Source organism: Macaca fascicularis, chromosome 12, assembly GCF_037993035.2.
Source record: "Macaca fascicularis isolate 582-1 chromosome 12, T2T-MFA8v1.1".
In the NCBI taxonomy this organism is placed as follows: domain Eukaryota; kingdom Metazoa; phylum Chordata; class Mammalia; order Primates; family Cercopithecidae; genus Macaca; species Macaca fascicularis.
The window spans coordinates 124,859,438-124,883,026 of NC_088386.1; positions in this window are offsets into that span (position 1 = coordinate 124,859,438).

Below are 23,589 nucleotides of genomic sequence, written 5' to 3' on the forward strand. Positions count from 1 at the left end.
TTGCCTCCTTTTTTGTGCCCTTTGCCCTACCCTATTGGACAGAAAGAGATGATCTGAGAGCCAAGCTATTTATCCCTGCTCTGTGGACTGTTCAATATGGTCGAAGTTTGCATCCAGATGTTCTATGGCAAGAGTTTGTTTCAGAGAAAAGGAAGCTGAGGATGGGCCGTGTACTGAGCTAGCAGAGCTGATCTCTGGCTCTGTCTCCTGGTGCATCTACCTCCTTGTGGGCCCTGGGGCAGGTAATCAACCTCTAAAACGAGGAGTGGAGACTGGCCCAGTGAGTGGCAATGGGAGTAATACAGGCCCCTATGGAGTATTATGGGAAGCTGTAGTAGTGTTTTGTTGTTCTTGTTGTTTTTATCTTCTAGTAGAGTCATTTACAAGTGGTTACATGTTGTAATGCATAATACTGTGGGTTAATTTACTTCAAAGTACAGTTTGAAATTATGTTTGTGTGTAGGTGGGTTACACAATCTATTATCATAATTCAGTAAAGAAAAACATATCAAAATATGTGCTTTTTAAAAAAGGCATGGGATTTAGTGGTTGGATAATCAAGAGACCAGGCGGTCTCTATGGTGAAACACAAAACATGCTACATTCTATCTCCTCTTCCACAAGGTCACCTCAGCCCAGCATTGTGGTCTCATCTGCTGCAAATTCTCAGACTGGACACACTCAAGTGCAAAAACAAATGCAATGTTCCCAGGGCATGGGGAGGGGGATAGCAGGACTAGTCCACCAGCCAATCGCGATGATGTGTGGCATCTTGATGGTTCCCTTCTCCAATATAGACCTCCATCCATGCTCTCCCTTGATCTCCCTCTCCACCACTGTCCTCCAGACATAAGCAGTCTACTCTGAGCCTCATCTACCTTCAGGATGCTTACCACCACTTTACGTTTTCTATTCTCACTGCCACCATCACTGAGGATAACAGGGGAGCCAACAGTTCCGCATTAAGTAAATAGCACCGTGGCTTGTACTCTGGACAGCAAAAGTTCTTGTCTTCTTCTATTTCATTCCACCTGCCAGAGTGTTTCTTCTAAACCACAAATCTGATTTTATCACTTTTTCCAAACCTTTTAAGTGCTTCCAAGAGCTACGATGAAGTCTAGCTCTCCAGACTGCCCACTGCTCCAGACGAAGCCTCCTCCAGATGAAGCCTCCTGATGTAAGATTTGAAGCCAAGCAGAGCTTCATGTCTGGCAGTTACTTCTAGTCTCAGATATACTAAATATGATTTTCTGTAGGAAAAGGAGGTTTTCCTCATCGTGCTAAGATTTATCTCTCTGATGATGACCTTTTGAAAGTCCTAACTCATCCTGTAGCTTTATACTCCTCTCTCTGACAAACCAGTGGTAACCATGCAGATTAATCAGAGATCTGCATTCCTTTTTAGCTCTTAGAGGGTGCTAATAAAGAATGAAATCTCCTAAAGAAGGGCACTAAAGCAAACAAAAGTGAAAGCACCTGAAGTATCTGCCCATATAGATGGCATGCCGTATGCAAATTGCAAAGGCGATACATACTCTTGGACTGCTCTGAAGGGGTGGTTCTGAATGTCACTGGAACAAACGTGCTCGCAGCTGGGGCCTGGGCATTGCTTGCCAGGAAAGATTTTCATTATCGTGGTGTTAACTGTGCTTTGATTTGATTTGTGCTGTGTGCAAACAGGAGTCTTAGGTTATGGGAATCACTTGATAAAGACTTTTTGGCTACTGGCTGATATGACGCAAATAAAGTGGGCTCCTACAGGAAGATGCTCATTCCCAAAACCTTCCCAAATACATTTGAAACATATTCATATACATCATTTATCACATATTCAATACTAAATTGTAGAAGGGAAAAACCAGGTGTTGCAGGGCTTTTATTCCTCATCTACTGCCAACTATAGGGTTCAGCTATATTTGTTAGCTTTTGTCTGCCCGGAATCTTTTCATGTGGGAATTTTCATTTTACCCATTCTCATGGTGGGGCTGTCAAATCAATGATCCTATGTTCAGTCATCCTTATCAGAGGGGTAGTTCCATGACCCAAGTCAAGCAATTAGTATGTTCCCCTGGTTGGACTTTTGTTAGATCAATCGGGAAAGATCTGCTTATTGTAATCTGGGACCCTGTGTAGAAAGCCTGCCTGAGATTAAAGCCAATAAAACAGAAAAACTCAAAGGAGAGCAGGAAAAAGAACCATTGGTAGCATGATTTGACCCTCTGAATCGAACCTTGCCTGCAGCCTGTGACTTTTTATTTTATTTCACTTAAGCTACTTTGAGTTTTGCTTTCATTGTTTGCAATCAAAAATAAATATTAACTAATAAATATGGATTAAATACTGACTAGTAATTATGGGGAAATAACATTTACTTTAAACCACTGAAAAATTCATCTTCACTCTTTAAACTCTGTTGTGATACGAAAGAGACTCACTGTAGTGCAGGCATGAACCCAAGCATTTAATGTATCAATTAGTCCTTAAAATATGAAGTAAATACTATGATTATCTCCATTGTTACCTGACACACAGAGATTTGCTGAACTGCAAAACTCTCATGCAACTCATCATTTTCAGAGCTGGAATCCCTTCCACTTTTCACCATTATGCAAATTTGCTTTCCGGGATGCCATCAAAACACTGGACTCTTTCTGTGCTCGATGGCAAGGCTTTTCCAGTTCTTCCACACACATGATTCCCAGTTGCCTTCCTATAGTATTTACAAGTGCATAAGGAAATGGCTGGGTGTGTTCACTCTAGGCTTCCTCAGATCAGTGTTGAAACTCTGACTTTATTAATGGCATTTCCTGAACCTATGTCTCATTTACCTTTTCTAAAAAGAATAAAATGCCATAAGGCTCATACCTACCCCATGGGTTGCTGTGAGTGTTAAATGAGTCCATGCACACGAAGGACAGCACAGACTGTGGCTGGCGCTCAGCAAGTGCTCAACAAAGGCCACCAGCAGGACCCAGACCACGTGTCCCACCAGCATGGTCCACCTCTCCAGGAGCATCCACCACACCTGCCACACACTTCAGGAGCCATCAGTCATCTTCCAGGACCAGTGTGAGGTCACTCCTCATGGATTTCTCCCAATCCATTTTTCTCATCTCAATTCTACTATTGAAATCAACTTCAATCATGTGTCCTGGAGCCCCGCCCACCACACTTCCTCAGTGCCCATCCATGAATCCTTGTCACTGCTCAAGCAAGGAGTTCACCTCTGGCGAGCCAAGGGGCTTCCTCCTCCCAGTGCTTGTTATCCAAGTTATGGACTCTGTTTTCCTTTTACCAAACAACTCAACTGTGCCACTTAGATAAAGACTATCTGATTTAGCAACATGCCAGGAGAGGTTACAGAAGCCAACATTCTTGCAGTGAACGGGATCTGGCTAGGGTTTCTGAAATCTTATTTACCTTGCTGACACCATCATAAGGTAGGTCAGATCCAACCTGATTCAGTCTCTTCTAGTGTAGATTATGAAAACTGGACCAGGCAATTTTTCTAAGTCCATGTAAGCTACAGTGTGCCCTAAGTCTTTTTTTTTTTTTTTTTCAGTACAGGATGTTAAAGAAAGAATTAAACTACAGGATAACTTACTCAGAATATACTGAGGCGACCTTGGCTGGATCTGTAACAGTCAGGTAGACACACAGGGAAGGACATCAGTGCCCACGAGCATGTGCCAGAGCCATGCATCAGCCCTGCTGACGCCCACGGATACCTCTCCCACTTCCTTCTGCAGGAGTTGTTTACAGGTCACAGAGTCTTCAGTCACCTGATTATCCTATTTAATGCACCTTTGCAAAGGCAACAAACAAGTCCTCCTGAGACCTTAGGATCCGGATGCTTTCATAGCTGCCAAGTCCTGAGAATGTGTTGTGTTGTGCAAACCTCACCTCTCCACCAGTGACTTCCATATGGATGAGGCTCTGCCTTTGGCTTTGCCTTGTCCTCAGTTACTGAGCCCACCGTACTCGTGGGCTGACGTTCGGCAGAAATCATCCCGTCATTACAGCGATTTCCACATTTTCCAATTCGTGTGAACGCCTCTGGGGCTTGAAGTGTCTAACTTGCATTAAATATGTGAAAAACTCTGGCTAAAAATAAAGGGCCTGTGTTTTCAATAATATGATTCATTGCATTACGTGAACCTATGTCTCATTTACCTTTTCAAAAAAAAAAAAAAAAAAAGCAATAAGGCTACTACTGGCCCCAAGGGTTGCTGTGAGTGTTACATAAGCTCATGCACGTGGGGCACAGAGCAGACCGTGCTTCTGAGGGTGTTATTTCTAGGTTATAATATATTAATTTTATTATATAAAATTATTATGTTATATATAATTATATATTTAGATAAACATTACATAATAGTCATTAAACGAGCGAACAAGTGAACTCATGGTCAGCAGAATAGATAAACAAGTGACTACACAAATAAATGAAGATGGAGCCATCCCAGGAGCATCCCACACCCTGTGCCCATCGCTGCATTGATGACTTACATAGATATTATCTCAATCATGCATGACAACAACCTTCTGAGGCAGGAAACTTTAATTGTGCTTCAAGTTTAAAATGAGAGAGCTGAGCTTCAGTTCGTTTTCTTTACTTATATTACCTAGAAAGAAAATGGACTTTGCCCACAACATTTACCTGACTCAAAAGGTTTTATTTTTACCACTATTTTGGTGCTTTTTCCTACTATTGAACTAAGTTACAGCTGCTTTCCCATCCAAATAAAGAGCGAATAGTGTGCTCCCAAAGGCACTGGGAGAAAAAATCAAAGCAGCCAGTGGCAGGGATAATTTCCCTTAAAACCTCATATTTTACTTAAAAATTTATGTAAATCTTGCCTTGTACCTCAAAATAGGAATGAATTTTATCATGATCAAGATAATGTGGTTTTGCTGTTTGTATTAGTCTGTTCTCACGTTGCTGACAAAGACATACCCGAGACTGGGTAATTTATAAAGGAAAGAGGTTTAATTGACTCACAGTTCCACATGGCTGGGGAGGCCTCACAATCATGGTGGAAGATGAAGGAAGAGCAAAGGGATGTTTTACATGGTGGCAGGCAAGAGAGCTTGTGCAAGGGAACTCCTCTTTATAAAACCATCAGACCTTGAGAGTCTTATTCACTACCACGAGGAAAGTATGGGTGAAACCACCACCACGATTCAATTATCTCCACCTGGTCCTGCCCTTGACACATGGGGAATTGTTACAATTCAAGGTGAGATTTGGGTGGGGACACAGCCAAACCATATCACTGTTGCTTTTGCAATTTTTTTTTCTCTCAGATCGTCTACTAAAAAATCATTGCCCCTGAAAGAGAAGCCACATTTGCACTGTGGCTCTACATATTCCCATCACACCAACAAGGTGCACTCCAGGTGGAGAAGCATCTGATGCACTGGACAGGTGCATTTTGATGGGAGATCAAGGAATATGGTAGAATTTCCCAGGGATAATTGAGCCCTAGGGGGTGCCACACTCGAGGGCTCTGTACATTCAAGTCAGAGATCAAGAGCCCTGAGATTCTGAAAAAGAGGAAACAGCACAAAAGTGGAAGGTAAAGTGGGTTAGTGTGATGTGCAGAGCAAACATATTTTTTCTCTCTTTTATTTATTTTATCTTATTTATTAAAGTATTTTTTATTTAATGTATTGGTTTTGCTGCTGGTAAGGGGTAAGTGTGGAGTGGTGGGCAGGGACCTCCTCCCTATGTCTGCTGTGTTCTTCCACGTGGAGGGGATTTGTTATTATAACATTTCCACCTTGCTCCTTCCCCAGGGGAGGAAAGCTCTTACTGATGAGGTGAAGAGAGGGACTGGGCATGTGTAAACCCGCCTCTTCCTCTCCCTTTCTTTTCCAGAGCCAGCCGTGCCCAGAAGCATGAGTTCTGGTCTGTTCCACCTTGTTCCAAGTTTTACAGTGACCTGCGTGGGAATGCCTACGATGGTCCAGCCTTCCTGTGACCAGCAGGTACAGCTGAGGTTGGGGTTCAGTTTGACAAAGCTCACTTGCCTCCAGGTATTTGCTGCATTCCTCAAAATCAGCATTATTGCAAGTTAAAAGAGCATTTTCGTTTCCCATCTGCCTTTTCAGTTGGTTCAAAACTCAGGTGAGGAGGTTACTGCTTATTGGGCCTCTCTCAAACTCCATATTTATTACTCAGGGCCAGAGACCTTGAGGAAGAAAGACTGGAATCTGTGGGCCAAACTGTAGGTGAGTTTGAGGCACATAGCTTTGGATCTTGAACTTCAGTGTGCAAAGTTTGAATGGATGTCTGGACTTTGCGATTTGAGACTTATATTGGGCCATGAGGTTGGATGCAACTTGAGTTTGCAATAGACTTTTGACTTTTGATATCTGGTGGGTAGGTGTAAGTTGAGTTGTGTGTCAGCCAGGACTCCAGGCTTGGCAGCTCACTGCAGCTAGATGATGGCCATGTCCTCAGGCAAATGGCTGTCCTAATAAAGTCAGGGCTGTGAACATTAGACCTGAAGTAAGTAGCTTGCAGGCCTTACTTTCTTGAAGCAAATTTGAACTCTGTAGCAGAGGCGCAGGCCTCAGGGACCAGATCAGATGCTAGCTAGGAAGGAATAGGGCTATAACTTGACTTATAAATATATATAGGCCTTTTCTTAAGCTTTTCTTAAGGAGGAATAGCTGAGACAACGATCTATTATCGACCAAAAAAAAAGAAAAAAAGTGTACCTTTCTACATACAGGCCTTTCAGGCCTTAGTGAATAGAAAAGTATATGCCATTTTTTAGAAGCCAAGGCCGGCTAGTTTTTCGTGCCCTATGATACATTCATTAGTAAGAATCAAGCTTAAACTTTTAGCTCTGGGCCTAGGAAGTTGTATCCGTTGCCCCAAATTCCGCTCTGTTTGTAGCGCCAGGGAGGGAATTGTGGCAGAACAATCTTTCTGCCATGTGGCTTCACAGACTGGGGAGTTGGGAAATACTCCAAATCAAAGAAATATACAAGGAAAAAAAGGTATTTATCCCAGAAGACAGCATCTGTGTTAGAGAAGGGAGCGGTCCATCCACCTTAGCAGGCAGGTTAAACCGTTACCATTTCATCTGAATCTTTCTGAGGGAAGTATGGAAAGAGCAGAAGAAAATCAAACCAGAAAAGGATTGTCTGTCTTCTGCACATGAGTGTGACATACAGAACAGAAGCCGGGTCTCAGGCCTCACGTGCCGCCCAGCTTGAAGCTTCAGAAGCATCAAGAGCAATATGAGTTCAGGGATCAGGACGCAGCCTTTCACCAGCTGAAACACATTGCAGGGTGAGAAGCACCTTCCTCAGAGGCGGTTTCGGATATCATACTGAGAGAAGCCTAGGATGAAAGTGCCCACTGTTATAGGTGGAATTTTATTCTCCCTCCTGAATGCATATGTTGAAGTGCTAATGCCAAGTACCTCAGAATGTGACCTTATTTGAAGATAAGGTCCTTATGGTGGTAATTAAGGTAAAATTCGATCATTGCTGGAGGGGTCTCTAATCCACCATCACAGCCTCCTAATAAAAAGGGGGGAATTTGACATAGACACATACACACACACAGGGAGATGGCCATGAATATGAAAATGGTCACCTATAAATCAAGGAAGAGCCTGGAACAGATCCTTCCCTCACAAACCTAAGAAGGAACTAGCACTGCCAACCAGGATGGCCAAGTCCTTTGATATAGGACTTCTGGCCCTCAGAACTTTGAGACAAAGCATTTTTGTTGAGTAAGCACCCAGTTTGTAGTGCTTTGTTACAGCAGCCCTGGCAAACAAATACACCCCCTCACAAAGGCGTATGGACATTAGGCACTGGATAGAGTCCGTACTCCATCTGGTCCTTGGAGCCAGGGGCATGAGGCTCATGAGAGAAATAAGAATTAAGAGGTTTTGGATTAAATCCATGAAGAAAATAAATGCAAATGAAATCTTGTGATTGGAGCTTATACCATTGCAAATTTCTGGTCTTTGCAAGAAGGTAGCAGTTTTTGATATTGCCCTTTAAATGGGTTTGTAGAAAGATTTCCTCCTGGGTAAGGTGAGTGCACAGTACTCAGGTTTCTTAGGTATCTCTGAGTACTTAAGTATCTAATTAGCAAGTACTTAGTATCTCAGAGTACTTAGGTAGGTCTGCTGAGAAGCTTTTCTTAATTTAGTTTAAGTTCACAGATCATGTATTCTGGCTGATCACTAAGACTGAAAGCCACTATGGAGAAGCTAAACCCCAAGATTTTCTCTTTCTGCTCTTGTTTTGAACTTCAATTATTATTCTCATTAATAACTTTACTGCAAGGTGACTTAAGGTTTTCATAAAAAATTAATAATGAAAGAGGATTTATATTCAAGTTTGGGGCAGCTAATATTGACATTTTAATACTGAAAAAATACTTATGTCATGAGCTCTTCGACGATCTCTAATCTCTAGGCTTACTTGTAGGTGGCTGGACATAATTTGGGATCAGAAATACAATACGATGTCAAATTTTAGCCCTGAACAATAAATGACCATGGGTTTTGACTTGAACAATACACTGTTCTGACCCATCCTAAAACTTTCTGGGGTAAATCTGGACCACTCAAAGGTCCAATTAGGGTAACCAAGGTCAGGGCTTGGTACTGGGAGGTGGACTCCTGGAACAGCCTCGCTCTTCAGATCACACAGCACTAAGAGTAAGCCAGCCTCTCTAGATTTTTCAGAAAGCACCATTTAAAAAGCCAGGAGCAAATTCCATTAGAAGAGACTGTCTTAAAGTGACTCTATTACTGGGAGACAATTAGATTAGACATGCTTCTCTAATCTTCTCCACGAAACAGTGGTAACACTCTTCCCAGGAAGGCAAATTGACTCTGTCACCCTTCTCCGTGTCAGCAGCTGCTTAAATTCACAGCCAGTTTTTAAAGAAGAGTTATAAGACACTCAGAATTGCCTGTGATCAATAGAAGGGGAGATGAGCCACATCTCTGGAATTGCTGTGATGGAATTGAAGCACACCTCAAGAAATGTACAAAACCTCATTTCATGCAAAGTCAAGTGTCCTTACTATCCTCCAAACCAATTTTCTTCTGTTATCAAGTGTTCAGCTCAAACAGACATGCTGAAGTCTGCTGGAGCTCTGCCTGCTGACTATGAAAAGTCCTCTGTTTGCACCAACCTGCATAGGAGAGAGAGACAATCCACCTGAAGTCAATTGACAAATGACATAGAGCTATTCCTGTTTCTAAACTTGACCAATACCACTCAGCAGAGCTATCAAAAGGAGCATATGAAATGCTCGTGGAAATCTGGTCTGCCCCTGTGGTGGCTCTTCCCCCACGGAGATGGCAACATTGAATAGACATGTATTGCATCAATGTCACTTTCCAGTGCAGGACTGCAACAGAACCTGTGTCTCAGAAACATGCAGTGTGGATGTTCTGTGTCCGAAGTTGATGGGGTTGAACATAAACCCATAAGGGAAGGTGAAAGAATACAAAGAGAATGCCATCAGCTTCCAGTGTGGCCATTTCAAACCCTTGCCTCAGCATAGTAAAAGCAAACATGTACGGGAGCAAAAGCAGCAAAAAATTACAATTCAAAAACGAGCCCATGAAAATCTGTGTGAGTCCTTCAGTTGTAACAGTATAACAGAAAATAAATGGGGCAAGCATATGCAAATTTGCCAGAAACCATGATTGTCGTGACAAGTCGATTCTGCAGCTGGGGCTCCAGCATCAGTCCAATCACCCAAAGCGAAGTGCAATGATGATTTTGCTAGCTCTGAATCCTAGTCTAAATTATCCTCCAATCATTGTGATCATCTCACCAAGAGAAAGGTAATAGAATAATGAAATGCCTAACAAATGTTCTTTTTCAACTTTAAGGAGGACGATTGTGAAGCAACCATTCTGGGCGTCTTATTTATAAACAGAGATGTTTGGGTTTTTTTAGTTCAAAAAAGGTAAATTTAGAAAATAAAAAAGTGAATAACAGAAAAGCAATTATCCATTTGCAATACTCTATTATTAACATTTGTGTGAACTTCCATTTTCTCATATGCATGGAAAATCTAGTGTATATGCTGGTAGTAATGTGATTTAAAATATCATTTGTACTTTTGGTTTTTCTTTTTCCTAACAGTATATCATTAGCATTTTTAATTTTTGCATGTTGTCTTCCTAGCCATCATTTTTAATGGTTGCATAGCACTCCTCTATAAATATGTCTAATTTCCTTCCTATATTGGATAGTTTCTTCTTTCTTCATCATTTTTGCATTGAAACTAACAGAGCTGATAAATTTAATAAAAACAGGCATGCATGTATACCAGTTAGTAAATGAGATGTACTATCCTAAGCACTTTACATACACTAACTCATGTAATACAGTGGGTGGTGGGGGGACTGTGAAGTGGAGGATTTTTATTTCCATTTTACAACGAAGAAACTGAGGCACAGAGAATGCAACCAGCTTCCGTAGCAAACCAGAGTTTCTAACCCAGACAGTCTGGCCCTAGAGTCCATGTTTTCAATTATTACTCTTTACTACCTCTGCTGATAAAGTTTTTATCCCCTCACTTAGGATTGTTTTTCTTAAGATAGAGTTTCTTTTCTGAGAAGGAAAATAAGTGGACCAGGAAGTAAGAGCACTTCAAAGATCCCCAAAATATAATTGCTGAATTGCTTCCCAAACGCGTTACAAATATTGTACCTGTCATTTTCTCCTAACTCTACACATCGTGAAGTCATCATATTCAGTTTCTAAAGCTTCAAGACTGTTTTATCTTCAGTACCTTTTTTTAGTCAATAAAACATGACTCCTCATATTTCCTGTTAGATATTTCCCTCATAATTAACCCTTTTGTCAATTTCCATGCTATTAGCTTCAATTTGTTTGTTGGTTTTGTTTATGTTTCCCTATTATATGGTTGTCCATTCTCTCACTTTAATTCTCCAGTATCTTTTTGTTTTCAGTGTATTTCTTATAGGAAGATAATTGCTGACTTGATTTTCATAGTCTGATAAATTCATAGTCTTTCCATTAATACACTACTGGTATCCTTCAGACTATTGAGTATATATTTATAACAAAAACACATCAAAAATTTGAATAATTTTCTACTACTTTCAACATTTGGATACCTGAGTTTTACTTGCTTCTTAACATTTATTTGTAATTTTTTAAATGTTCTGGATCATTTTAGGTAGCATGAGAATAATCACCTGACTGAATATCTAAACTCAAAATTAAACTTTCCAGATCCATAATAATTCGGGGAAAGGGAAGAACACTTTTTTATAATGATTTTCAGTTTCCTTCATAGTTACAGGTCAATTCAGATTTTAAAAATTTCTTTTGAAGCAATTTTAAAATAGCATAATTTTAAATAGTGTTCTTTCATAATTAAAAATAAGTATATCTGTGGTTGTATCTTTTTTCATGTTTCTAATGCTGTGTGTTTATGGTTACTCATTCTTCCTCTCTGAAGTTAGCCTATTTTCTTGGGCCTTCCAGAGCACTGGGACTTTATTTTTTTATTTTTTATTTATTTTGAGATTGAGGCTTGTTCTGTCGCCCAAGCTGGAGTGCAGTGGCGTGATCTCAGCTCACTGCAACCTCCTCCTCTCAGGTTCAAGAGATTCTCCTGCCTTAGCCTCCTGAGTAGCTGGAATTACAGGCACATGCCACCACGCCCGGCTGATTTTTCTATTTTTAGCAGAGACAGGGTTTTGCCATATTGGCCAGGTTGGTCTCAAACTCCTTACCTCAAGTGATCTGCCCGCCTCAGCCTCCCAAAGTACTGGGATTACAGGCATGAGCCACTGTACCTGGCCAGCACTGGGACTTTAAATTAGTTCATATAGTTCAATATTTATTTTCTTTTATTTATTTATTTGCTTAATTTCTGCTTTGATCTTTGTAAACATTTTTTTCCCTTCTAGGAATGTGTTGTTTCTGCTTTTCTTAGCCTCTTGAACTTAAAATTTTCTCTCCCTTTGATTCTTCTTTATTTTTTCTGGTTAAATAATAAAAGCTTCCATCATTGATGTGCCTTGACTGTGCCCCACCCAAATCTCATCTCAAATTGTAATCCAGATTGTAATCCCCATGTTTCGGGGGAGGGACCTGGTGGGAGGTGATTGGATCATGGGGGCGGTTTCCCCCATGCTGTTCTCATGAAAGTGAGTGAGTTCTCACAAGATCTGATGGTTTTATAAGGGGTAGTTTCCCCTCCTCTCTCTCTCCCCTGCTGCCTTGTGAAGAAGGTGCCTGCTTCCCCTTCTCCCATGATTGTAAGTTTCCTGAGACCTCCCCAGCCATGCAGAACTGTGAGTCCATTAAGTCTCCTTTGTTTATAAATTACCCAGTCTCCCGTAGTGTCTTTACAGCGGTGTGAAAATGGACTAATACAGTCACACTTCACAAATATTGATAAGTATTAAGATTATAATCTTTATTTTTAAAACGGTATAATGTAGTATAAAAAATGTTCACAAATTTTGTGACACTCTCTTCAAAAGGTGCCACCCAATTTACTTCCTAAGTGTGGGCTGTTCTCAGCAACCCACCATGAATAGAGTAAGATGAAAGTGACTATGTATACTTAGGTTAGGTCATAAAAGACATAGATGCTTCCTCCTCTCTCTGTGGATCACTTGTTCTAGGGAAAACCAGCTACCATGTTTCATACAGCCTTATGGAGAAGTACTAGACTAGGCCCTAGGGCTATATTCCGAGGTGTCCTGCCAACAACAGTCTGTTGCGTGAGCCATCTGTTGATCACAAATGGAACTTCCAGTTTCAGTCAAGCCTTCAGATGACTGTGGCCTTAGTTGACATCTTGACTGCAACTTCAGGAGAAACCCTGAAGTAGAACCACCCAGCTAAGCTGCTCCTAAATTCTGCCCCACAGAAACGAGAGATAATAAATGTTTGTTGTTTTAGTCTTGAAATTTTAGGGCACTTTGTTATACAGTAGGAAGTAATGCATCAGATATCACAGTTTTTTATTTATTTCTTTGACCCTGAATTTGAGTTGCTGTCACTCTACATCATTGTATTTATTTTTGTTATGGTTTTGGTTGTAACCTTTTCTAAGACCTTTGCAATTAGAAAGTGGAGTTTATACAATTTCAGCTATTTAGGACTTACTAAGATTTTATTTATAGCTTAATATATCACTAAATTTTGTAAATATAGTGTAGATGTTGAAAAAAAGTGACGTGACTCTGTATCTATGGCACGAATCTGATAAATCAGTCTGATAAAATGTATTAGTCAAACCTTATATAATCTCATTTATGTTTTATTTACTTCATCTTTAATAACTGAGGATGATAGGGTAAAATCTTTCATCCTTATGGTATTTCTGTTCATTTTATCTTAATTTTGAACAAATTTTTATGTATGAATTTTAGTGGGGGATTTTTTGTTAAAAAGTTTCTTAGTCATTATATATTTAATATAAATTTAATCATTTAGTTTTATAAGAGCCTTTTTAAAAATTAGTTTAACTAAATCTTCCTGTAGATCTTTATTGTATTTATTGCATTCCTAATATTAATATTGTAGTGCTCTACTTTCTTTTGTTTTAGATTTTGCTGATATAGCTTTCTTCATTTTTAACATTTAACCTTTCAATGTCTGTTATGAATTCATCTTTTGTACCCAGAACTTAGTTACAATTCTTTGATGTGAAAGACTTTGACTTTTAATTGGGGAATTTAATTGATTTACTTTTTAAACTATAATCATTTGGTTCCAAGCTTTTCTTTTCTTTAATTTTTCACTGATATCTCTTGCCCTTGTCTTTTCATGTGTAAAATTCATTGGTGGAGGTGGTGATAGTTGTTTTGCTTAAATTAAGCAGTATTTTTGAAGATGATTATGCCAGTGATAATTTTAACAGTTCCCTGTAAGTTTTTCAGGAGTACTCCTCAACTTATATGTATCTAAATATCAAAGACTAAAATGAAATGTTCATTTTGGTCTTCTTTATATGAGATGAACTTTATATGAGAGTGTAATTTACTCTCCATCTATTAATCTATTTGAAGTTTTGGATCAAGAATGTCATATTTGTTTCATGACGTGGAATCCTAATGTGCCCCAGGATGAGGTTTTCCAGAGACTTTCTTAACTCACACTCTTCCTTCAAATGAATATCACTTCCTTTTAGACTCTAATTTTCAGTATTAGATTCTTAAAATTTGCTCTTTTATTTTTCACATATCAGGGGTTCTGAAGAAAATTTTCACTGGAGACTGCTAGTGAGAATTCATTTTAGACTAGATATCTACGTTAGAACTTAAAGTATAATAAAAAAATTAAAAAAAAAAGACTATCCCCACCTCTTCTGCTTTCTTCAAACATCTGTCCTCTGCTCTCACATCCCCACTCACTCTTAGCAGATAAATTCCCCTCCTACTTCACAGAGAAAGGAGAAGTGAAGAGACAGGAATGTCTACTCTTTCCTGTAACCATATTGATCTCTTTGCTTTCTCATGCTTCCTTTTCATTCTATCCTTGCAATAAAGTAATGTTTTGTTTGCATTTATCTTCTGCAAAAATAAAATTAAAAGTAACTCCAACTGGTAGGTCCCATTAAAATTTCTCAAAGTAACTAACATTATATCACATGTATCTGATATTATATATATTACAAAACTGAGTTTTTAACATCCATTTTCAAATAAAAACATTAAGTGTTTTAAAATATATGATATACCTAATATCATAGATAGATAATAAAACACTAAATTTTGATATCCATCCCCAAATAAAATAACTTTAATGATTTTGGTACTTCTGATTTGGGTTTATATAATCTCATAATTTTAAAAATTAAAAATGAATAATTATTCTCAAGTACAAACATTGCTTGGATATTAGATAAATTTAAGAAATTACTCTAGTTGTGTGGTGTGATTTTTCTACTGTGGTTATGTTTACCTTAAAAGTCCTTATCTTTTTAGATATGCATATTGAAATAATTATTAATGAAAGTATATGGTCTTCAATTTGCTTTTAAGTAATCCAGTGATTAGTGGAGTAGGGGACTGTTAGGGAGACAGGGTTGGGATATAGAGGAAACGAACTTGGTCCTGGATGAGCAATTGTTGAAGTTGAGTGGTGTGTATATGTGAGTTCATTATGCTTTTTTCTCTCTTTTTGTATATTTTTGAAATTATCACTTTAACATTTTAATTGCTACAATTGTTTAAACACATATGAATTGATTTTAACAATCACTACCAGTCTCTGCTACAACTTCCTCTCCATTTTTTGAATGATGTGGGAATAAGTATATCTTTTGGGGTAGCCTTTTTCAGGAATTAGTATGAGTAGTATGTTTTCAGGGAAGAAGAATAAGAATATATTTATGAAAGCTAAATATGAGAATATATCTATTGTCTTCATTTGGCCTGGATATTCTTGAACCCAGAAAAATTTTAAGCTAGCAACTGCCTAACTATAAGTACCTGCCACTAAAATACATTTGACTTACTGAAGTACGTGTGACTTGATATAAATTTTTTTATTTAGAAGTAATAGGAATTACTTCAGCTTTGATGATTTCTTTGAATGGTGGTAAACACTATGAGTTGCTAAATCAAGTCTTATGAATCACAAAAGAATAAACACTGTGATCTAGAGTAAGCAGGGGAGTTATGGGAGAACACTTATTCCTGTTTATATCCCTTGCTTACTGAACTAAAGCCAGTTGATATTTTTTCCTGTGGTATTACTAAGACTTTCTTCTGCTGACCCACAAATCCTAACACTTTGGTTGACTTGACCAATGCTAAGAGGGGAACAGTATTGTGAAATGAATAAATTATACTTCTTCATCATCTCATTCTATAAAGTCTTAGAAATTGTAGGATTTTTATTTTTTATCACTGTCCTATGTTAGTTTCAGTTTTTCTATGAAAAGTTGCAAAAATTATGCATCTGTGTATTGTTGGTGTTGTCAATACAAATCTAACAAGAAAACTTGTGTTGAGTCCTACTGCATCCACACATCTATTAATCCATTCTTTTATTCAAACAAGTTTATTGAGGGCTTAGCACACTCAAGGCAATGTGTTCAGCCTGCAAATATTCTCCATCCTTGATTTCATGTAATTTCCATCTCAGAGCTAGTGGCTTTTTGTTGGGAAGATAAGAGGATAAACACTTGGCCTCACAGGTCAGGATGGAATTAGTGTCTACTTCTCATAGGTTAAGAGAGGGAAACCCAAGTTTCTCCGTCTCCCTGGCTCCAGGCTTAGATATGGCAAATGACTTAGACTAATCATTTTTAATGTGGTGCCCATGGAGTCTAGGAGGGGTCTATGTAGCCATTTTGTGCTTTGCACATTCTATCTATTCATAGAGACTTTCTCAAAGTCTCAGAATAGCTCTTAATATTAAAAGGGTTAAAAGCTACTACCTTGCTAGCCTGTGTTAATAAGACATGAATAAATATGATTCATAAATGATGTATTAACTTTTCTTATCCACACTTTATGGGGGGATTCTGAAAGATTGCTGGTATGTTTTGGAGCAGACTACAAGGAGATCCATTTAGAATGATAAGTGGCTTGCAAGTCAAGGCTTCCTAATCAGTCCTTTCTTGGCATGGCACATTTTCTTCTGCAATTTAGAATCAATTATTAGAATTATTGATACCCATAGAAAATGAAAGAGATTTTGCTTATTCTAAAAAGCTGAAGACTTCTTTTGCTGGAGGTGACAAGAGTCTAGGTTTAGTGCAATGGTCCCAGAGAATAATGGATGACGTTTATTTCTCTTTTAAAGTTTAATACAGAACATCTATTCGATAGTTACTAAACTTGGTTTCTTCAGAGATGACTTGACGTTATATAAAGCATTATTTTATTTTATTTATTTCCATAGGTTTGTGGGGAACAGGTGGTGTTTGGTTATAGGAGTAAGTTCTTTAGTGGTGATTTGTGAGCTTTTGGTGCACTCATCATCCGGAGCAGTAAACATTGTACCCAATTTGCAGTCTTCTATCCTTCACCCACCTCCCACCCTTTCCCCCAAGTCCCTAAAGTCCATTGTACATTGTATCACTCTTAGGTCTTTGCGTCCTCATAGCTCATTCTTAGTGACACAGTAGTGGTTAAAAAGAAAAAAACAGACTTTACAAATTGAAATGCAATGCCCTTGTTTCAAAATAGTCTAATGTCCACAAATGTCTTCTTAAAATAAACACTAAATGCATGTTTGACACTTTAAACTTTGTGTAACTTCAATATCACAAAATATGCAAATTATGTTATGCAGACCTGGAAAAAGTGGGTTGTATATAAGCAACAGTTTTCAGTACTAACAATTTTATAATATGAAATGCACATATTGACTTAGAAATCTAGGTTTGAACTCAAAAAGTAACTCTGAAATATTACTGTATTGTTACAATAGAAATAAAATAAAAACTATAGAAATATAATTTAAAATGTTTTAAAATATCAGCTGCTTAGCATTGGGTTATAATCCAAAGCATAAAATAAATATCCATGAGTTCTTACTAATAAAAATAAATTATTGCATAAACAAATAATAAATGAGGGAGAAGAGACAAATCTCTCATGTAAAATAATTTCATAAAATTATGTAGCTGCTCCGCCCTCAAGGAGGAAGAGTAACTCCCCACTCTGTATGGTGACTTTCTTCTGGAGAGCACAGGATGGAAAGAGAGAAGCTAAAAGAGTGACTTTACAGTGGAGAAACCTGGCAGACACTCATTCAGCAGGTGATCAAGGTCAACATCGAGAGTGAAAAGTCACATTGATAGAATGTACCTTTGCTGTGGCGTGATGAAATGACACTTTACTTGTGTGCTCTCCCTACCAAAACCCCATGACTCCAGTCTAATCATGAGAAAAACATCAGACAAACCACAGTAGAGATTTCAGAAAACATATGATCAATACTCCGCAGACTCAGTTATCAAAATCAAGGAAAATCTGAATAACTGTCACGACCAAGATAAATCTAAGGAGATTTGATGACTAAATGTAATGTGGTATCCTGGATGATATCCCAGAACAAAATAAAAAGAACATTAGGTAAAAACTAAGGAAATTTGAATAAAGCATGGGCTTCAGTTAGTATGCCAGTATGGGTTCATTAATTGTGACAAATATACCATACTAAATTACTATGTTAATAATAAGAGAAACTGGATACAGAGGAACTATAAATAGTCCTGGAATACAACTGGAAATATAGGATAACTTTCTGTATTATATTTGTAATTTTTCTCTAAATCTAAAGCTATTCCACAAAATAAAGTTTATTTTTAAAAATGTCATCTGCTTAAAAATACTTTGCATATAAGAAATGTCAAACAAAAATTTGATCACGTACAAAATGGGAACATTCTATCAGTCTTCAGCAACACTTTTCAGCAAAACCTTTAAAGAATTTTAATGACTATATAAGCACTTCATCCTTCATATGCATAACTTTCTAAAGTCTTTCAAATAAGGGTCTAGATAGCAATTTCATAACAGTTCCTACCTACCCCATACTGGATTTCAGGTACTGCTGCCAATCCAGCCAACTCTGTGGGTGAGCTCCCACCCTTTACCTCCCAGTCTCAGTACTGTTGAAAGTTTGTGTCAATGATTCATCAGTTGAGTGCATAAAGTCATGAAACAGGGATGCTTCTTGAAGAGCAACAAAAACTCAATGGTATAAATAATCATGGCATTGATTTGAATTACATTTTCACATAGGTTTATCTAGAAGGAACTGAGCAAGTAAAGAATTCTAGAGACAGGAGGATTGATTGCTTGATTCTAAGAGTCCAAGGCTGTAGTGTGCCATATTAGTGCTTGTGAATAGCCATTGCACTCCAGCCTAGGCAACAGAGCAAGATCCATCTCAAAAAAACAAAGAAACAAACAAAAACTGTAGAAAGAAAGTACATGTGGAATCAGTAAGAGATCTGAATTGAATATCTTTACTAAAATTTCTGGATGGGAGCTTTCCTACACCCTTGTAGAAGGCGTTGTTTGTTAATTTTAAGAATGTCATTTTATGCTTAGCTGGGTAGTGATAAAAAGAGAGGCCAGGTACAGTGGCTCATGCCTGTAATCCTAGCACTTTGGGAGGCCAAGGCAGTGGATTGCCTGAGCTCAGGAGTTCGAGACTAGCCTGGGCAACATGGTGAAAGCCCGTCTCCATTAAAATACAAAAAATTATCTGGGTGTGGTGGCAAGCACCTTTAGTCCCAGCTACTTGGGAGGCTGAAACAGGAGAATTGCTTGAACCCAGGAGGTGGAGGTTGCAGTGAGCCGAGATCACAGCACAGCACTCCAGCCTGGGTGACAGAAAGAAACTCCTTCTCCAAAAAGTAAAAAATAAAAAGAGGGCAATGAACATATGTGTTCATGTGTCTTTTTGGTACAATGATTTATTTTCCTTTGGGTATACAACCATTAATAAGATCATCAGGTCAAATGGCAGCTCTCTTTTAAGTTCTTTGAGAAACTGCTTCTTAAAGTGGCTGGACTAATTGACATTCCCACTGACAATGTGTAAATGCTCCCTTTTCTTCACAGCCTTGGCAGAATCTATTGATTTTTGACTTTTCAGTAATAGCCATTCTAACTGATGTGAGACGGTATCTCACTGTAGATAAAGAAAATGTGGTATATGTACACAATGGTATGCTACACAGCCATAAAAAATTAAAGTCATATCCTTCGCAACAACCTGGATGCATCTGGAGGCCATAATCCTAAGCAAATTAACACAGGAAAAGAAAAACAAATACCACAGGTTCTCACACATAAGGGAGAGCTAAACATTGAGCACACATGGACACACACATCAGAACAGTAGACACTGTGGACTACTGGAGATGGGAGGGAGAGAAGATGTGGGTTGAAAAACAACTTAGTATGTACTATGCTCATGACCTGGGTGATGGGATCCATATCCCAGACCTCAGCATCATTCAATATACTCATGTAACAAACCTGCACATGCACTCCCTGTATCTAAAATAAAACTCAAAATTTAAAAAAATAAATAAGTAAAAGATAGTTAAAAAGACAGAGGGCCACCATACTGTTACTCCTAAAAGATAATTTCACAGTGTGACAATTCTCTGGTATTTTAGGATGCTTATAGATTTACATGAGTTAATTTAAACCAAACTCTGATGCCTTCATAATCTATCACCAAATTCCATAGAAAAGAATGCTTCTTGGCCTGGCACGATGGCTCACGCCTGTAATCCCAGCACTTTGGGAGGCTGAGGAGGGCGGATCACGAGGGCAGGAGTTAGAGACCAGACTGACCAACATGGTGAAACCCCGTCTCTACTAAAAATACAAAACTTAGCCAGGCGTGGTGGCGGACACCTGTAATTCCAACTACTGGGAGGCTGAGGCAGAAGAACCACTTGAACCTGGGAGGCAGAGGTTGCAGTGAGCCGAGATTGAACCACTGCACTCTAGCCTGGACGACAGAGCACTGAAGTGCTTCATGATTTTTTATTTGTTTTTTGTGACATTGATAACTTTGAGAAGCACAGATCAGTTATTTCATACACTGTCCCTCAATTTATGTTTGTTTGATGGTTCCTTATGGTTAGATTGAAGTTATGCCTTGTTGTCAGAAATACAGTAGAAAGAAGACTGACATCTTAGTGAGTAATACCAGGAGGCACATGCTGTTGCTTATTCCACTGCTGGCAATGTTACTTTTCACCATTTGGTTAAGATGGTATCTACTGGTTTGTTTAAGCTTGGTTTCCACATTAAGGAAGAGTTGTCTTTTCTCTGTCATTTATTTATTGTTTGTCTGTTTCTAAAATTTCCTTTAGTATTTAGGAAGCTTTGTGTTTTGTGCAAGTAATAACCTTGTATTTATCTTTCTGATGTTGTTATTTTATGTTTCCTTTTTTAACCTTTAAAATCTTGTCAGTTGACCGGGCACCGTGGCTCATGCCTGTAATCCCTGCACTTTGGGAGGCCAAGGCGGTTGGATCACAAAGTCAGGAGATCGAGACCATCCTGGCTAACACAGTGAAACCCCATCTGTACTAAAAATACAAAAAAATCAGCCAGGCGTGGTGGCGGGTGCCTGTAGTCCCAGCTACTCAGGAGGCTGAGACAGGAGAATGGCGTGAACCCGGGAGGCGGAGCTTGCAGTGAGCCGAGATCGCGCCACTGCACTCCAGCCTGGGCGACAGAGCGAGACTCCTTCTCAAAAAAAAAAAAAAAAATCTTGTCAGTTTTTAATGGTATCCTTAATTCTCATCTATTGCCTATATAACAATCGAAGACTTCACTCCAATTTCCTTTTGCCCTGAAACTTTTCCTCCCAAATTTTAGTTGCCCTAATTCTGTCAGAATATTTAAGATGTAACTTATAGCATGTGTTGTATGACATTTCACCCTTGACCTCACCTTCATCTTGTTCTCATTACAATTCTTTACTCATTATCTGTCATTTTGCTAATTTCCCAAAGCAATTTCTTAATTGATTGAAGTTCATCTTATAGTAGATTCTTTAAGATGGGATAATAAGTATAAAATGCCTTGATGTCTTGAATGTCTAAAACTTTTTTTATAGCAACAATACTTGAAGAATGGCTTGACTGGGTATATAATTCTTAGGTCATTTTTTCATCCCTTGAGGCTTTTGAAAATGCTCTTCCTTTATTGCCTTGCCTTGTATGTTGTTTCTGATGTGATAATAATCTTTTCCCCTTGTAAGTTATTTGATCTTTTCCCTAGAGGTCTAGAGGCATTTTCTTTATCTTCCAACTTTAATATTTTTTCTAAGATATGGCTTGGAGTTTAACATTTTGTTAAATTTTCCTGGTAGTAAGATGACCCTATTATTATGTACATTCAGATCTTCTATTTCCAGAAAGTACTATTAAATTATAGTTTCCTTTCAACACATAAAAATAATGTTGTTCCACTCTCCTTCAAGATTCAAAATTTCTGATGTCACTGCTTGACATAGTTTGACTGTGTTCCCACCCATATCTCATCTTGAATTGTAGCTCCCATAATTCTCACGTGTCATGAGAGGGACCCAGTGGGGAGTAATTAAATCATGGGGGTGGGTATCTCCCATGCTGTTCTCATTGTAGTGAATAAGTCTCAGGAGATATGATGGTTTTATAAAGGAGAGTTCCCCTGCACATGCTCTCTTGCCTGCCACCATGTAAGACATGCTTTTCCTCCTCATTCGTCTTCCACCATGATTGTGAGGCCTCCTTAGCCATGTGGAACTGTGAGCCAATTAAAACTCTTTCCTTTATGGATTACCCAGTCTCGGGTAAATCTATTAGCAGCATGAGAACAGACTAATACACCTCTTAATCAAATTATCACTCACTTTTATGAAACTTGTCATTTTTTCTTGCTGCTCTTAAAGTTTCTTTTTTACATTGGCTTTCAGCAGGTTGACTATAATGTGCCTAGGCATAACCATTTTTTTTTTTCATCTTTTTCATGCTTGATGTTTGACAAGTATCTCAAATCTGTAAATATATGTCTTTCCCTATTTGGAGAAATTTCAGTCATTATTATTTTCAAATACTTTTTTCTGCCTGATAGTTTTTTTCCTCATGACAAGGGACTCTGGTTACATATGTGTTTGATCTTTTAATGTTATTTAACAAGATTTTAATGCTCTGTTTATTTCTTAACTGTATTTCTCATTATTTTCAAATTGAATACTTTATTTATTTATTTTAAATTTCACTGAGTCTCTCCTCTGTCTTCCCTATTCTGCTATCTGGTAAGCTTATTTCAGTTCTAATGTTTTGAAGCAGTTATCTTTTATCCATTTTTCTGTTGAGATTTCATGTTTTTAAATTCATTGAAAGCATAAAATCCTTTACATTGTCAAAGATATTTATATAAGATTCTTTGAAATACTCATAAGTTAATTCTAACATTTATTCTATCTCACGTCTAGCCTTCATTGATTGCTTTTTTTTTTTTTTTGGGAATGAGTTCTTTTTTCCTGGTTCTTCGTATGTCAGGTAATTTTGGATTATATCCTCAACATTCTAATGTTAAGCTATAGAGATTCTGCACTTATTTATTTTTATCTGATAATTGGATTTTAGGAGTATTGTTCTTGTTTGTTCTAACAGGCACTTAATTTGGTTGGATTGAACTACAAATGCACTCCTGGGAGTTAGCTAAAATTTTAAAATAAGAATTTTGTTTCTTAGTTAAGCTGTCTTCAGTCTAATGCTCCTCCAGCTGAGCTATTTCAGCAAAGACAGCTAAACTGTTCTGAGTATGCTCCAACTAAACGTTTCATTAGTTGTTCAGAGATCCAGGTAGACATAAACCAACTAGTCCTTGGCTGACACTTCCTCATCTGTGAATACTCCTCCCTCTCCAACGGTTATAGCTGTCTCATCCTAAATCTTCTAATTAACCAAAAAGATTGTCATTTTTCCAACAGTGCCCATGACAACTGCACCTTTTTCAGGCTAAAAGGATAAAAATAGAGATTTCTTACTATACACCTGCTGCTTACCAGCATAGACTCCCCTAGAATCTGCCTCCATCTATTGTTTTCCAG